The 17,614-nt window shown below is 43.1% G+C and overlaps 1 long non-coding RNA gene across 2 annotated transcripts in view; it reads right to left on the bottom strand.

The window, feature by feature from the left end:
• Positions 1-17,614, bottom strand: part of LOC146059183 (uncharacterized) — a 106,807-nt gene that overhangs the window by 31,559 nt on the left and 57,634 nt on the right. The window contains exons 3-4 of one of the 2 annotated variants that reach the window (XR_014470169.1): positions 10,323-10,385; positions 6,897-8,219 (exon numbers count right to left, since the gene is read on the bottom strand). This is a non-coding gene — a long non-coding RNA (uncharacterized LOC146059183). Of the gene's footprint in view, positions 1-6,896; positions 8,220-10,322; positions 10,386-17,614 lie in introns of those variants that run through there. The other variant, XR_014470168.1, reaches the window with a different exon arrangement.

A 17,614-nucleotide genomic window follows, 5' to 3' on the forward strand; every position in this document is an offset into this window, starting at 1 on the left:
ATTAATGTTATTGAGGTTAATATAGCATAGGAACAAAAAATAAAAACCAAAATTCTGCGATTTTAGCCGTTTTTATGCTTTTTTAACAAAAAATCAGAACCAAACCCCAAAAAATCCAAACACAAAACACTTAGGAGGTGTTTTGCCAAAACCCATTAGAACCCAAAACCTCAAGGTAATCAGAACCCAAAACCCGAAAAGTGGCCGGTGCACATCCCTTATTGAAATCCCTCCCCGTGCAAGCTTGGGAATTGCATAGCAGGGCTTGTGAACATATCACAGCCCTGCAATTAGATAACAAACCACAATCAAGTGGCTCACCATCAAATGATTTCCCAGTGTGTGCAGCCTGTGTGTAGCCCAGGACTTACTGGGCGGCTGCAATAGAAACCGGCTGATCAGGGCCAGAGCTGTGATCCGTACGAATGTGCAGTATATCGTTAATCGCCCAGCCTACGAATTTGCAGCCATTTGATCAGGTCTGAATCAGGCCCTAAATTCATGTTAAATTCAGTCTTCCAAAAAAAACAATAAATCCAGTATGTTGTTACGTCCTGCAGCTCACACGTTCTACTCACATAGCCGCATTTGTAAACAGTAGTATATGGAGGTTGTGGTATAGCGGGTCATCGGGTTTAGATCGAACACCAATAGTCGACCTGGCTTAGTTAGACGCGTAAAGATAGTCGGCGGCTGTCAGTGTCTAACTAGCGCTACTGCCGCTCTAGCAGCCGCCAACTATCTTTACGCATCTAACTAATACGGGTTGACAAAGGGTGGTTGACCATACCATGGTCAATCTAAACCCCATCAAGCCGTCATCCGGATAACTATATGGATCGGCTATTATAAACCAGGGGTCAAAGAACTTTCAGCATTTTACCCCAAAATATATTTAGATACGCCGACGTTATCCCCTTGATCATCATCAATGGCTGCCAGGCTGTGTGTGGTATAGCAATTGATAATGTGACGCCCAGGCATCTATTAGTGTAAGTATTACAGGGTGATATGGTGACAGTCTGTGCACATTTTTCCCCTAGAGATGGGTATAACGTGACAGGAGCCGATAACCAGGCAAAGAAACTCGTAGCAGCAGTACAGACTGCCCACTTCCGTGCTGCTGAGATGGCGCACCAACTATTCGATTCTACTGAAGAAGTGGGCGGACTTGGAGGCGGGGCCTGGGGCATCACGCAGGGAAGTGTGTTATACACAAGGGCCTGACGCACTGCACTTTCGGGTGTGGTATATTAGCCCGACAGTCGGGAATCCGACAGTCATAAGTCAGACGTCGGAATCCCGACTGCACAGCGTGGGGAGCACAATGAAGCCACCTATTTTATTCTCCCTCTATGGGGGTCATGGACCCCCACGAGGGAGCAGTCAGGATTCCGACGTCGGAGGAATGACTGTCGGAATCCCGACTGTCAGGAGCCGTCCGGCACCCACTGTTTCAGGTCCTTGTACACTACAGTACTGTAACACACACACAGCCGGGCATACATATAGATGTAATATATATAGATTCTATATGCAATGAAATTCCTGGGGGTAATGGATGGTTGTCCTACCAAGACACAGCTGGGCATATAAATTCATATACATGCCTTGCTGCATCTCTGCAGCCCGACTGACCATTGACCGAAGGAATTTCAATGTTACCCAATTTGGGGTAATTTACCCCTGTCCCCTGACCAATGTTATTAACCATTGTTCCTTGTGTCACAATATCTATGTGAAGTTTTTTAACAGCAGCATCAAATATCTCCCAGCTGTTCCAGGATCTTCAAGATGCGATGCTTGTGGGAAGGGACTGATTGCGTTTGGATGCCGGGCTCAATTCCTAATGTTGAGGAGTAACAATACAGCCAAGCAGGATATGTTGTTGAGTCTGGAATGTGTGAGGTCTCTGGGAGCCCGTAATGGAGAAGAGCAAGAACTTTGTGGACCACATAGCAACATTTTGAAGGCGCCTCTGTACTGATGGTTCCAGAGGGACACCTCTCTGCAGCAGTTGTTACTGCAATGTCCCATAATAGTGCCCTAGTTCACGATACTGTATGTCACATTGTAGGGCTGCTTATAAATCTTATGCAACAAAGTACCCCAACAATTCATAGTATGGTATACAGTACAGGTCCTTAGTTTAGAGTCTTCCAGTTCATATTATGTAACACTTTGCTGCCCTTCAGTTAATGTAATACCATATTACTTGAAGTGGGCCCAGGGGTATACCTAAATATATTGGAGGCCCCAACGCAGAAGTTTGTAAGGGCCTCTATAGATCACCCAATGGAGAAAAAAAGAGGGTCCTAGCAGCTAAAGTCCTTTCTACAATTCCATAAGTGACAATGGAGTATACCCTGGATATAGACAGGTCAGAAAATGGGGTCTGGCACCTTTAATTACTTTAGGTAATCTCCTGGGTTTGTCCTGCCCCAGCAAAATTCACCACGGAGCGTAGGGCACCCGGGATGTATAGCATATGATCAGGTGCGTGTTGCACCGCTGCCACACACCCGCAGAACGTGGAAGCTCCCCTGCTGCAGCGGTGGGCAATTCAAAAGCTCCCTTGCAAATGAATTGGCAGCCACTGTACGGGTTTTATTAATTATACTGCCCCCCACCACTCCGGCAGCTTTCCTGGAGTTCTTACACGCAATAAATTTGCATACAAATTATTGCATGTAAAAATATTACACATCAACTGCCAAATCGTATGCGAGACCTCCTGGGGAACTGTTGGGGGAGCTCATGGGAAATTGGGTAGGATCTGTCCTTAGGACAAGTCGGCCTAGTGTATGCGTAAGGCCAATAGTCAGCTTAAAAGTACAATAGTTATCAATAACATTAAACAGTCCAAAAAATGTTGCAAACATATTTGTTATTCATATAATAAACAAAGACTAACACATTTATCTGGAGTTGCCCTGCAGTGCTGTAATGCAGCTTATTATGTGTCACATCAGCTATGTCAGTGGTAACTGTACTGATAATTCTATCACTGAGGACTGAAAAACGTCCTGTATAGCAGGGAGAATGAGCCGTATGCAAATACATATTCCATTCAAGAGGTGGAAAGGTCTATCTGGAGAATAGAAACACAAAAGGTCTGATTTTGGTTGGCACGCTAAGAAGCAGTATTTCGTTTCTTTATGAGCCAACTAATGTCACCCATCAGGTGTGCGAATGCCCGTCCCCCGCTGGATGCCAAATGTCCCCACAGGTCTGCGATAAAAATGGCAATATTTCAATACTCCCCTATACTGCAATGTGTAACCTATAAACACTGATTGAAGTGAACCACTTGAAAAAAAATAGAATCACCCACAATCTGGAACAATGCACCAGACACTAAAAAAAAATAAAAAAAAAATTAAATGTTTTAAAAATGGTGGTGGGGAGTTGTCAGATAACTATACAAATGGAACCAGCACCTATGAGCGCAAACCTTCAAACAGATGTTTTGGGGGAAATTTACTAAAGGAAATTTGTAAAAAAAATAGGTGTATTTGTATCCAGAAATACACTTATTTTTGACATTTACTATCCCGAAAATATGGCAATTCGTAGTCGTATTGATGTGCTATCAATACAAATACGAATTGCCGTATTTTGGGGATAGTAAATGTCAAAAATAAGTGTATTTCTGGATACAAATACACCTATTTTTTACAAATTTTCTTTAGTAAATTTCCCCCTTTATTGCTGTCCAGCACCACTGTAGTGTCAAGCTTGCAACCCTCCAAATCAACCACATATGGGGTATTCAATGCCCCTGATGGTGAGCTATGATGGTGAGCAGTGCCGATAGCTCGCCGTCAGAGTATTTCATGTCCTCCACTTCACTCGCCATTTCCACCTCACTGGTTCTATTTGGCGAGGTGGAAGCAGCGAATTTGGCCATCAAAACAGCAAGGCTGGCTACAAAATGCAGCGAACCTCACCATTTAAGGAGACTGATTCTGGCCAAACATTGAATACAGCGAGGGGGTTGGACGGTGAGGATGGCTTTTCCTCGCCGAAATAAGCCATCCCTGCTGTACAAACCCCCCTCGCCGGGGCATTGAACACACCTCAAATAGAATGCATAGAATGCACTATATTTTATGGGCTCGTCCATTTTAAAAAATAGAATACCACATCATATTCCACCTGACACAGTACTCACATCCACACTTACAATTTGCACAACCCCTTCCTATTCACTATATTTGGAATTATGTCATATAAATGATGTAGTCAGGCTGATACATAGAAACATAGAATTTGCCGGCAGATAAGAACCACTTGGCCCATCTAGTCTGCCCCTTTTTTAAACATGTTACCTCAAATCCTTATTTTTTTGTAAGGATATCAATATGCCTATCCCAAGCATGTTTAAATTGTACTACTGTATTTGCATCTACCACCTCTGATGGTAGGCTATTCCACTTATCCACTACTCTTTCTGTGAAGTAATTCTTCCTCACATTTCCCCTGAATCTTCCTCCCTCTAGTTTCAGTGCATGCCCTCGTGTTCTGTTGCTCCTCTTCCTGTGAAGAATGTCTCCCACCTGTACCTTGTTAAAACCCTTGATATATTTGAAAGTTTCTATCATGTCCCCCCTTTCCCTTCTCTGCTCTAAAGTATACATATTAAGATCTTTTAGTATTTCCTGGTACGTTTTGTGATGTAGGCCATGCACCATTTTAGTTGCCCTTCTTTGTACAGTCTCTAATGTATTTATATCCTTCTGGAGATATGGCCTCCAGAACTGAACACAATACTCTAAGTGAGGTCGTACCAATGACCTATACAGTGGCATTATTACTTCTTTCTTTCTACTGCTGATACCTCTCCCTATGCAACCAAGCATCTGACTTGCCTTCTTCATTGCTTTGTTACATTTCCTACCTGCTTTTAAGTCCCCTGAAATAGTGACACCTAGATCCCTCTCTTCCTCAGTAGTTTCCATTATAGTGCCATTTATACTATATTTAGTCTTTGGATTTCTGAGACCCAAGTGCATGATTTTGCATTTTTTGGCATTAAACTGTAGTTGCCATGCTCTTGACCATTCCTCTAATCTACCTAGATCCTCAATAATTTGTTTTACCCCTCCTGGTGTGTCTACCCTGTTGCATACCTTTGTGTCATCTGCAAAAAGGCACATTTACCCTCAATTCCATTTGCAATATACACATGTAATCGGTGCCCCTTTTACCATCAAGACCTCAATGCGATCCTGCCGACTGACACACTTGCATATTGTTGCACAGTATCGGTGTATGGGATCGCAGCTGGGAATGCATCGGCAAGTAACTATGATCCAGGCAGAGCTGGCCCTAGCCTAAATGACGCCCAAGGCAAGATTTTGGCTGGTGCCCCCTAGCACCGCCAGTAGTTCCGCCTCTGACCCTGCTCCCCTTTCCCAGCACCATCAACCCTCATCATAGCAGTCATCATTTTGGTGCTCCTACCCGCAATATTTAAAAAGAAGCAGTGCACAAATTCGGTGCGCAGCCCAAACAGGGGTGTGTTCTTGCTGGGAAGGGGCATGGCCACCCAATAGTACCCCCAATTCAAATTATGCCACACAGTAGTGCAACTTTATTCACATTATATCATGTGATGGTGTCCCTTATTCACGTTACATCACACAGTAGTACCACTTTACCTTATGAACATTACTCCTCACATTATTCACATTATACCCTTAGAAAAAAATCCTGAGAAAATATTGTATTTTAAGCACCTTCATGGCCACACTGCAACCCAGCACAAAGCAGTGTGTGCTGGGCAGAGAAGAAGAGCTGCAGCTGCTGCTGTCACTTAAGGGGAGGGGGCCCGGGGCCCTCACTGGGCCCTTCCATCAGACTTTGGCCAGGGTAATTTGTACCCCCTAACCCTTTCTCTCGGCACCCCTGATAATACCACACAGTAATGTCCCTTACACATGACACACATTATTAATGTCCTTATAACCATAATGCCCCTTAAACATTATGCCAACCTTTATTAATGCCCTTCATACACATGATGACACACATAATGCACCTTACACATATGTTGCACATTATTAATGCCCTTATACACATGACGCACATAATGCCCGTTACACATATGTTGCACATTATTAATGCATTTATACATGACACACAGAATGCCCCTTACACATATGCCGAACACTATTGCACAACCAACCCACCCGCAGACAGCACTCGCACAGCCGCTAACACTGTGACCTCTGCCTCTGCTTGGATACAGATGTGTCCTCATACATCTTGCCTCAATAGGCTATGCAGCTCCTGGCCAGTTCTGCTAATGTTGGGTGCCTTTTTTGCTGAAAATTCATCTTATTTGCATTGTTATGACGAGTACATACAAGGAGCTTCCGATGATTAAAATGATATGTGGCATGCCTATATTCTGTGTGCGACTGTGGCTGTACCTGCATACAGAATGCTATGTTACAGTGATTTCCATGAATACCCTATTTCGTATGCAGATACAGCCTCACTCACACACAGAATATAGGCATGCTGCATATCATTTTAATCAGCCGAAGCTGCTGATGCCCCTAGGCATTCCAAATGCCATAGGCAATTGCCTAGTTTGCCTATGCCTAAGGCCGGCTCTGGATTCAGGCCTAATGTTCAGTATCTGTAAAAATAATGTTTATGGGCATGCTGGCACTTTACTACAAGCTGCCACTTGGAGAACTACAAGTACCACTAAGCACGCACATACATGAATGCGGAGACCTGTAGGTGCAACTTACATAATAGTAAGCAAAACCAGAAACACAATTATCATCAAAATGTTTAATTACCACATAATCACACACACAGAAAATCCCCACTGTAACACAAAGAAGCGTTATCGCTTGTTTAGCGCTTATATCGTGTCCTATGGGAACAAAGCATAAATATAACATGCACAGTTATTGGCATCTGCAGATATCTGCGGCTTTGCACAGTGCACAAATTACCAGGGATATAAGTATATCTGTGGAAACAACATAGATATATTATGGACAACTGTGATTTATAGGCCAATTTCCCAAATAGATGCAGAGATTTGAAAAATATGCTGTAAAACAGTGAAAACTATTTTATTACTTTTAATGCTGATTGATCTTTAATTATTAAAAAAAACCTTAATATGCCCCGGCCCCCATTTCTCCCCCATCTAACAGCATCACACTGTAATGATGTCTCAGGAGCTGCTGCTGCAGGTGAGGATGGCAGTTGATGATGTCACAGACGCAGGATACTGGGCAGTTGGCCTGAAATCCTCACTGCTCAGTACGAGTTGAAGATGGAGGTAGGTTTTATTTGGTGTCTCTCATTAAAGCTCTTAATCTGTCCTAAACTAATATCTATTACCTCCAAACTTCATTTTCATTGAGGCCTACCCCTTCTCTTCTCTCTCTGAAGACCTTTCCCTCCCATCACTCTACAATAAATAAAGCAAAACTGTACGTTTATTATACAGTTGGCTGGTCCATTACAGACTGTATCCCAGGTAGGGAATTCATTTCCCTAGGGTTACAGTATCGCAATAATCAGGCCAAACTATTCCATACCTAAAAGTGGGTCTTGAATACAGTGTTGTAGCCGGGTACTACCCCCACATATACAAGACATTATGAGATCACTAAGAGTTTGGTCTAGACCATGGAGCTGAGCCCTCTGGGCATCCTAAAAACTCATTCGGTGGCTCTCCAGGCTGCAGGGTACCAAATGCATGTAAACCGATGGTTCCACATCCTCTGCCATGTACCCTAGGCATCGGTACTGCTCACACACCCTAGTTACTGCCCTGCATGTATACAGGTGCTCAAACACAGGGACATAGACATCATCTAACAGTGTGTAATCTCTTGTTCTTTTCCCTAAATAAACTGCGTTGGTCCAGCTCTTCCAATGAGAGAGGTTATGTTGTAGTAGAGAAAAATAAGTTACATTTTTTCCTTTCCATCTGCAGGAATATAAGAGATTTGTTAAAGCGCATAACCCGTGAGTGATGTTTTCTTCTTCCCATGTATATACCTGTATAATGTCTGATAGTATAGTAATATCAGTCCGTCCTGAGCCAGGGATGGCAGTGATGATAACGTATATCCCAATTAGCCATAACACAACCCATAGGGCAGCCATATATGTGACATGTAACGTGTTGTGAGTTTCTGTGTTCCATAATATTCTGTATTTTCTGATTGTAGGGAAGCCTATAAACAAATGACCATGATCAAATGGGCCATTGATCAAGTAAGTTATATACTGTAACATCTATTAATATCTATACACACAAACATTTCATCATCACTCTGTATGTATCAAACATATTGAAAGGTTTATATTGCTTACTGATCCTTTTCTCTTTCCCTCCTATAGCCAGACCTTGATATGACAGGTATGTCCCGAGATGTTACACGAGTGTTATGCAGACAATAGCACTGAATGTTTTATTAGATACAGGTTACATTGTTTTCTAAAATCACTCCTTTAATTTTCAGAAATGTCACAGGAAGAGACAGATGAGGAGGAGAGGTAATTATGTTATTTTTTTGGACCACATTAATGAGATTACAAGTCTAAACAGGGCCGCCATCAGGGGGGTTCTATGGGGAAACTTTTCCTGGGCCCTGCCGCTATTAAGAGAGGGGGAATGGGAAAAGTGCTTCACAACACCTGCTGAAGCCACATTATGTCCTCTGCGGAGGCACACAGCCCAGCCTCCTCCTGACCCGTGGGTCCCTTGCTGCACTCTGCCCCTGCTCACAGAAAGACCGACGTTAACCGTGCTCCTGCACCTATAGCGTCTGATGGAGCTCAGACACCCAGCGCTACCAGTGCATGCCCCAGAGCAAGTAAATCCCTCTGGCAACAAGTATGTAGTCCCCTCTGGCAACAAACATTAAATCCCCCCACACCCCGGTGGCAAATGTATGAAACCCCAGGCTAGGTGCATGTAACTCCTGGCAACAAGCATGTAGGTACTGGAAGCGGCAGTTATGTGGCATCATATGTAATAGTCATTACAGTGTGCAATGTAATATAAAACGGGCATGCGGTGTGTGACAAAATATAATGGGCATTACGGTGTGTTGTATAATATGTAATGGGCATTACGGTGTGTTGTATAATATGTAATGGGCTTTGTGATGTGTGTTGTATAATATGTAATGGGCATTACGGTGTGTTGTATAATATGTAATGGGCATTATGGTGTGTTGTATAATTTGTAATGGGCATTGTGGTGTGTTGTATAATATGTAATGGGCATTGTGGTGTGTTGTATAATATGTAATGGGCATTGTGGTGTGCTGTATAATATGTAATGGGCATTACAGTGTGTTGTATAATATGTAATGGGCATTACGGTGTGTTGTATAATATGTAATGGGCTTTGTGATGTGTGTTGTATAATATGTAATGGGCATTGTGGTGTGTTGTATAATATGTAATGGGCATTACGGTGTGTTATATAATATGTAATGGGCATTGTGGTGTGCTGTATAATATGTAATGGGCATTATGGTGTGTTGTATAATTTGTAATGGGCATTGTGGTGTGCTGTATAATATGTAATGGGCATTGTGGTGTGCTGTATAATATGTAATGGGCATTACGGTGTGTGAGAAAATGTAATGGGCATTATGGGTTGTTGTATAATATGTAATGGACATTACAGTGTGCTGAATAATATGTAATGGGCATTACGGTGTGTTGTATAATATGTAATTGGCATTATGGTGTGTTGTATAATATGTAATGGGCATTATGGTGTGTTGTATAATATGTAATGGGCATTATGGTGTGCTGTATAATTTGTAATTGGCATTATGGTGTGTTTTATAATATGTAATGGACATTACAGTGTGCTGAATAATATGTAATGGGCATTACGGTGTGTTGTATAATATGTAATGGGCCTTACGCTGTGTTTTATAATATGTAATGGGCATTGCGGTGTGCTGTATAGGCAGGAGCCCTGCCTATTTTGTCAGTCCCGGGCCCCAGCCCTGGGTCTAAGCATGATTGTTCTAATAAGATATTTCTAGATGACCTTTCATTTATTAACGTAACAAAATTGAGGAAATATTGTACTGGTGCATGAGGTGCCCTCAGTGGGAACACCATGGTAGGGGTCCACTGAGGGGAGGTATGGCCAGCTGACTGACATATACCTTCCTTTATTCTACAGAAAGCAAGTGACCGTCATATAATATACAGAGAAATGCAATGACCACCACATAATATAGAGACCACCGCAGTGACTGTAATAATACAGACACAACAAACACCCCCTCACATAAATCTTTATTCACCTGCTTATTTCTCTCTGAAGTCCGGTGATGCAGGGGGTCAATTTTGTTTCATGGAGTCGTCCCCTGTTAATAAGGAAAACACTCCATAATTATACAGCAAGTACAATCCCACAGGCAGAGGTCAGACCATGGACTAGATCAGTGTTTTTCAACCACTGTGCCGTGGCACACTAGTGTGCCTTGAGCTGCTCTCAAGTGTTCCCCCAGATCTAGAGATGCACAAACCAGTTTAGAGTCAGCACCAGTTCAATTGTTATTTACTGGTCTCTTCTTTTCATGTAAAGGTCCAATGTATTTTAGTTTTGTTACCTGTGGGGACCAGTGTGATAGTTTTTTATATGGAGGCCAATAGGTTTGTTTTTTTCCTGTGGGGGCCAATGTGTTTTTCTCATGGTGTGCCTTGGCAATTTTAAAATCTTATTTAGTGTGCCACAAGGTAAAAAGGTTGAAAATCACAGGACTAGATATACTGTACAGTGGCCATTGCCAGCTACCAATTCTCTGCAGGTATGACCGTGACATGTGAATCAAGCACAACTGGCTATAAATGTAACACTGATGCGATTTTGAATCTCTGGGTCAAACCTGTTGAGAATAAGCAACTTCCACAAACCCCCCCATGTGTCTATTGTGTATAGTCAGGTAGTGTTGTGTCACTTATTGCTTTACATTACATTACTGCTCTGTTGTGCTTTGTGCATCCAATATGGTTTCAACTTTTCTTCTATCATTCTTTCTCTAACAGCTCTGAGCTGACCTCTGAGTAAGTACCTACATTCTTTTATTAATTCTCTAACAAATAAGTCACATATCATTGTATATTTTAAACATTGTTAAAAAAGAAAATGTCCTTCCCTAAGTAGCAGAAAGTAATGCTGAATACTGTTATACAGCTGGCATAGTACCATATAGATTCTCACCCATTGTCTATTCCTCTACCTGTAGTACACTATCCGAGGATTACACCTGGGAGGAGAGGTACGTATATCACTGTCACATGGAATATAGAGAGCGTATCTAAGTGCACATGTTATGCCCGATCATCAGATATTACAACATGTTATTATTCTTTATCTAACAGCTCTGATCTGACCGATGAGTAAGTACCTACATTATTTTATTTTCTAACAGATATCACATATCATTGCAAAATAATAATTTTATCAAAAATTGTGCATCACAAAAGTAGCAAAATGTGACACAGAATACAGTTATACACATATATACTGTATAGCAGATATAATATGTTACAGTCTCTCACATTTTCCTTTCCCCTATGTGTAGTACACTGCCTGAGGATGACACCATGAAGGGCATGTATGTATCTCATTGTTGCACGTTGTATTATAGAAGAGTGTATCTACGTGCCCATGTTGTGCTTTGAGCAACAGATATTGTTTAAATATTTGTATTATTCTTTTTCTAACAGCCCTGATCTGCCCTATGAGTAAGTACCTACATTATTTTTTATATGTCTAACAGATGTCACATATAATCGTATATTATACTCATTTAGTTCTTACAAAAATAAATCTACTTTATTAATTTAAAAAATAATAATCAATACTGTTATACACATATACTATGTAGCAGATCTAGTATGAGTTACATTCTCTCACATTTACTATTTCCCTATGTATAGTACACCATCGGAGAGTTCATCCCTGACTGAGATGTACGTATATAATAGATGTTACATATAGTACTATGGAATATAGAAGAACGGATCTATGGGCCTTTCTGATCGGTGCGGATTTCTCCGCATGCGGTCGTCCCGCCGATGGTTATCGTCTGCGCATGTGCAGAGGTCACTCTGCGCATGTGCAGGCGATTTCGCCGCACGTATTCTTTACACGCCGCACAGGGGGCGTAGAGGGGCGTGAGGGGCTACTTAGCCTCATTACCCTATGCATACGCCCCGCGTTTCATGGGCGTTCCCATGCAAACGCGGGGCGTATGCATGGTAATGAAGCCGTGACGCGTGTGTAGGGGGCGGGCATCTGACATCGCCGGATGTCAGCTGCCCGCCCCCATACATGATTTCACACGGACAAGTGTCCGTGTGGTCTTGGGTGGCGGGACCTAGTGGAGCGTGCGGCCCTGCATTCGATGTTCGGCGACCATCGAATGCAGGGGCTGCTCCCAAGACGGAGGAGGCGTATCCCCGTCCACTTTCATGCGGATCGCCACATATCCGCGTACGGACGGAGGTGGCGATCCGTATGGAAGGCGGGGATTCGCCTGCACGGTCGTGGCCGCATATTCTGATCGGGCCGCACCGATCAGAATAAGGGCCTATGTCACATGTTGGGCTTCAGCGTTTTAACCTTTTCTTTATTATTCTTTATCTAACAGCCCTGAACTGCCGTATGAGTAAGTACTTACACCCTTTGTATTAACATTTTTAACATGTGTCACATATGATGATGTGTCTTATCCATGGAATCAATTCCTTGGGCCTAATTCACTAGCAGGGAAGATTAGCAAAAATCACCATTGGGCAGCGCAACCATTTAAAACTGCAATCGCCTTCTGGAAATCGCAACCATTATCTAATGCTCTGTACACACTGTACAAACTGACATTCGACTACCAGCGATAGAAAGTGTTTTTAAGCTTTGTATCCCGATTCGCTGTTGATGCGCGCTCCCGTTCAGATGAAATAGAAATAGACAGTGCAGCAATGACTACATAGTGCAGATTGAATGTATATAGTATGACTTGTATGCGAATAGCACATGAGTTAGCAAAGATTGCATAGCAATCAAATCTTATGGAGTGTACACATTGTGAGATTCCTTTGCTATTCGACTAGTGCTGTGTACACACGGGTACAATCTCTTTACGATTCTGACTTTATAGTCAGAATTGCATCGGAATCGCGCACAGATCGCATGCAGATAGCAAGTGTTCTTACCCTTGCGACCCCGATGTGCGCCCCCGTGTCAGCTGAAATCGTAAATCAGATAGACAGGGCAGCCAAGACTATATAGTGCAGATCTGCACTATATAGTCAAGATTGTATGCAAATTGGATGTGCCTTAAGATCCTATGCCGATCTGATCGGATCTTAAGGCACATCTGAACGTGTGTACACACCATAATGCTGTGTAGACACGGTGAGATTTGACATTAGATTTTGACTATATAGTCAAAATCGCCTGCAGATCGTATACAGATCGTATTCAGATCGCACAGGCTTTTTACCTTGCGATCCCGATGCATGCTCCCGTGGCAGCACAAATCGAAACCCAGACAGGGCAGCAATGACTATATAGTACAAATCTAATGCTGATTGTATGAATTGTATGTAAAAAGTACAATAACAAAGATTGTATAGCACTCAAATCGAAAGTCGAATAGCAAGGGAATCTGACCATGTGTACACACTATAAGATTTAATTGCTATGCAATCTTTGCTAACTCTGTACTATTTACATACAAATCATACTATCTACATTCAATCTGCACTTAATAGTCATTGCTGCACTGTCTATTTCGCTTTTCGATTTCAGTTGAACGGGAGCGAGCATCGGCACCATTAGGGACGGCATTGATAGAGTAGCGCTGTGGTCCAGACAGGGGCACAGTGTCTGCCCAATGTCACAGGCACTTACTGCTACCCACAACAGGGCGGACCAGCGACTACCTTCACAACTAGGCTGGGGGATACCAGAAGAGTGCAAGTGCTTTGCTCACGTAACAGCGCTGCGGAATATGTAGGCGCTATATAAGAAACTGTTAATAAATAAACAGCAGTGCAATTGCCAAAAATTAGCAATCACATCGCGGGGAGGGACTCGGCATGCAGGACGGTCTTATGCTGGGTACACACCAGAATGACCATGATCGTGCAGCCATTTCCTTGATGGTCGCACGATCTGTTGGAGCACACGATCTACTTACGATCTGTACCCAGTCAAAAGGGAGATTGACAAATCCTTACTGCAGCAGCTAAAATCTCCAAAGCGAACGCGCATCGGTTCAGAATCACATTGAAAACATCCCCAATTCTGCTTTTTTTTACATACAATCGCATCGAAATTGGGGGAATTAAGGCCAAATCCTTTTGGTGTATACCCAGCATTACAATGTGCTTGATGGCCCCCACATGCTCGCCAGGGAGTTACTGCAATGCATACTGAATCAGGCCCACTGTCATACAGCTATATAGAATGTATAGTATAATATAGACGCTCACATATTTTCTGTTCCTCTATGTGCAGTACACCACCTGAGGAATCTTCTCTGAAGGAGATGTACGTATATCATTGTTACATGTCGTATTATGGAATATAGCAAAATGTATCTATGTGCAAATACGTTTCAGCATCAGACATAGTTTCAACTTTTATTTATTTTCTTACAGCCCTGACCTGCCCTCTGAGTAAAGGCCCATACACACTGGGCGACATTGAGCTGAAAGTTGCTCAAAACAGCATGTTTGAGCAGCTTTCAGCTCAAAGCCGCCCCGTGTGTATGCCCCGGCGATGAGCGGTGAGTCCTGGGAAAACCGCTCATCTGCTCTGCTATGCTATGCTAGGGGGAAAGCTGCTCAGTGTGTATGCACTCAGCGGCTTTCCCCGCAGCGATGACAGTGATCATCGCTGTCCATACACGCTGGGCATAGTCGCCCAGTATGTATGGACCTTAAGTATCCACATTGCTTTATTCATTTTATTAATTTTTTCTAACAGGTGTCATAGTATTGTGCATTGTAATCATTTAATAAATTTCTTGTAAAACAAAAAATTTAAAAAGTGTACTCCATTAACAGAAAGTAATTCTGTATACGGTATACATCTATATAGCAGTGGTAAAACGATTTAGATTGTCACACATTTTCTTTTCCTCTATGTGTAGTATACCATGTGGGGAATCTTTCCAAAAGGAGAAGTACGTATATATCATTAGAACATGTTATATTATGGAATATAGAAATGTGTATGTACAGTATGTGCACACATTGTGCTTCATCTTCAGATATAGGGGGAAATTTACCAATATGAAAAACCTAGTTTTTCGTATTGGTATTTTCCCTACGACTGCATACGACTGTTTAAGTCGTATGCAAAGTCGTGTTCCGGAGGATCAGTTACAAAGCAGTCAGATACGACTGCTTTGTAACCCTCCGATGGTGTAATGATTCGTATTAGCGGCCGTATATACGGCTGCTAATACAAATTATTTCTAGCAGTCTGCACGGATCAGTCAGATCCGTGCAGGCTGCAAGGTGTAAAAAAAATAGAAAAAATAAATAAATAAAATAAAAAAAACGGCGTGGGGTCCCCCCCACAGCCGTAACCAGCACCAGGCTGACAGAGCCTGGAGCCGGTAATTAAAAATCAGGGAACCCGACAAATAGGGGTTCCCCGATTTTTAACAACCAGCCCCAGGCTCCTGCTCTGGGGCTGGTTCCCAAAATACGGGGGACAAAATGAGTAGGGGTCCCCCGTATTTTAAGAACCAGCCCCAGGCAAAACCAGCCAGCAGGGTAATGCCACAGCCGGGGGGAGACTTTTTATGCAAGTCCCCCCGGCCAAAGCATTAACCCTACCGACCAGTCAGCCTGGCCAGGGGCCCTGGAGGAGTGGGGACCCCCCCAATAAAGGGGTCCCCCCCCTCCAGGACTTACCTGACCAGGCTGAAGCCTGGTGCTGTCCTCGATGCCCCTGGGCGGTGGGCATCGAGCTGATTATCGTGTAAAAAAAAAGATGAACCTATTGTTTTTTACTGTGGCACTACAAGTGCCAGCGGGCCCTTTAATGCCCAGCAGGCTGGGACTTGTGGTTCTCCAAGTCCCAGCTTGCTGGCACTTGTAGTGCCACAGTAAAAAACAATAGGTTCATCTTTTTTTTTACACGATAATCAGCTCGATGCCCACCGCCCAGGGGCATCGAGGACAGCACCAGGCTTCAGCCTGGTCAGGTAAGTCCTGGAGGGGGGGGACCCCTTTATTGGGGGGGTCCCCACTCCCCCAGGGCCCCTGGCCAGGCTGACTGGTCGGTAGGGTTAATGCTTTGGCCGGGGGGACTTGCATAAAAAGTCTCCCCCCGGCTGTGGCATTACCCTGCTGGCTGGTTTTGCCTGGGGCTGGTTCTTAAAATACGGGGGACCCCTACTCATTTTGTCCCCCGTATTTTGGGAACCAGCCCCAGAGCAGGAGCCTGGGGCTGGTTGTTAAAAATCGGGGAACCCCTATTTGTCGGGTTCCCTGATTTTTAATTACCGGCTCCAGGCTCTGTCAGCCTGGTGCTGGTTACGGCTGTGGGGGGGACCCCACGCCGTTTTTTTTTATATTTAATTTTTTTTCTATTTTTTTACACTGAAGCCTGCACGAATCTGACTGATCCGTGCAGGCTTAAAGCAAATACGACAGGAAAATGGTGTTCTATTTTTCTGTCGTATTTGCGTGGGTGTTTTACACCACTTAGCAGCCGTATTATCAGTACGACTGCTTAGTACATCAGGAACCACCATTCTTTTGAATGGTGATTTCTGTCGTATCCTATCGATGATGTAGACATTCGTATTTGTAAATACAAATACGAATGTTCCATCTTTAGGAATACGAATTGTTGTATTTTTGGGATTGTAAATCCCGAAAATACAAATTCGTAAAAAAAAAGGTGTATTTCTGCCTACAAATACACCTTTTTTCTACGAATCCATTTTGGTAAATGTCCCCCATAGTCTCAACTTGTTTATTATTATTATTAATGTTCAGACAGCCATGGTCTGACCCAAGAGTATAGGCGCGCCGGCTCACATCACATCTCACAGCACAGCACATAAAGCACTAGATTGTGTAACGAAAGGTGCTTTAGCCGATCGCATGCGTTCTGTACTAGGTGCCATGCAATCTAGTTCAAAATGTAACAGATGTCACATACAGTAGTATCGTGTATAATAATTTTTTAATCAATTCCTTGTAAAAAAAAAAAAAAAAGTACTTCAGTAAACAGAAAGTAATTCTGTATACTGGCCTAATTCAGAAGTGAGGTGGCAGGGTCCGAACAATGTGCGTGTGTCCAGCAATGGCGACTGTATGATGTCATACGCAGCCACTGTGATCCAATAAATGGTAGCCCGGTGCCTGCCTTTGCAGCTAAGCTGTGTAGACAGGGGGCTATTGGTAGGGTTTATGGTAGTTTGGTCGATACACTTAAGGTCGACATATATTGGGTCCACCACTGAAGGTTGACCAGCCTTAGGTCAAGCCTGAAAAAGGTCGACAGGGGCAAAAGATTGACACTAGCATTAGGTCAACTTTGGGAATGTCGACATGGGGT

The sequence above is a fragment of the Crinia signifera genome, chromosome 2 (assembly GCF_055691185.1).
Source record: "Crinia signifera chromosome 2, ASM5569118v1, whole genome shotgun sequence".
Classification (NCBI taxonomy): Eukaryota; Metazoa; Chordata; class Amphibia; order Anura; family Myobatrachidae; genus Crinia; species Crinia signifera.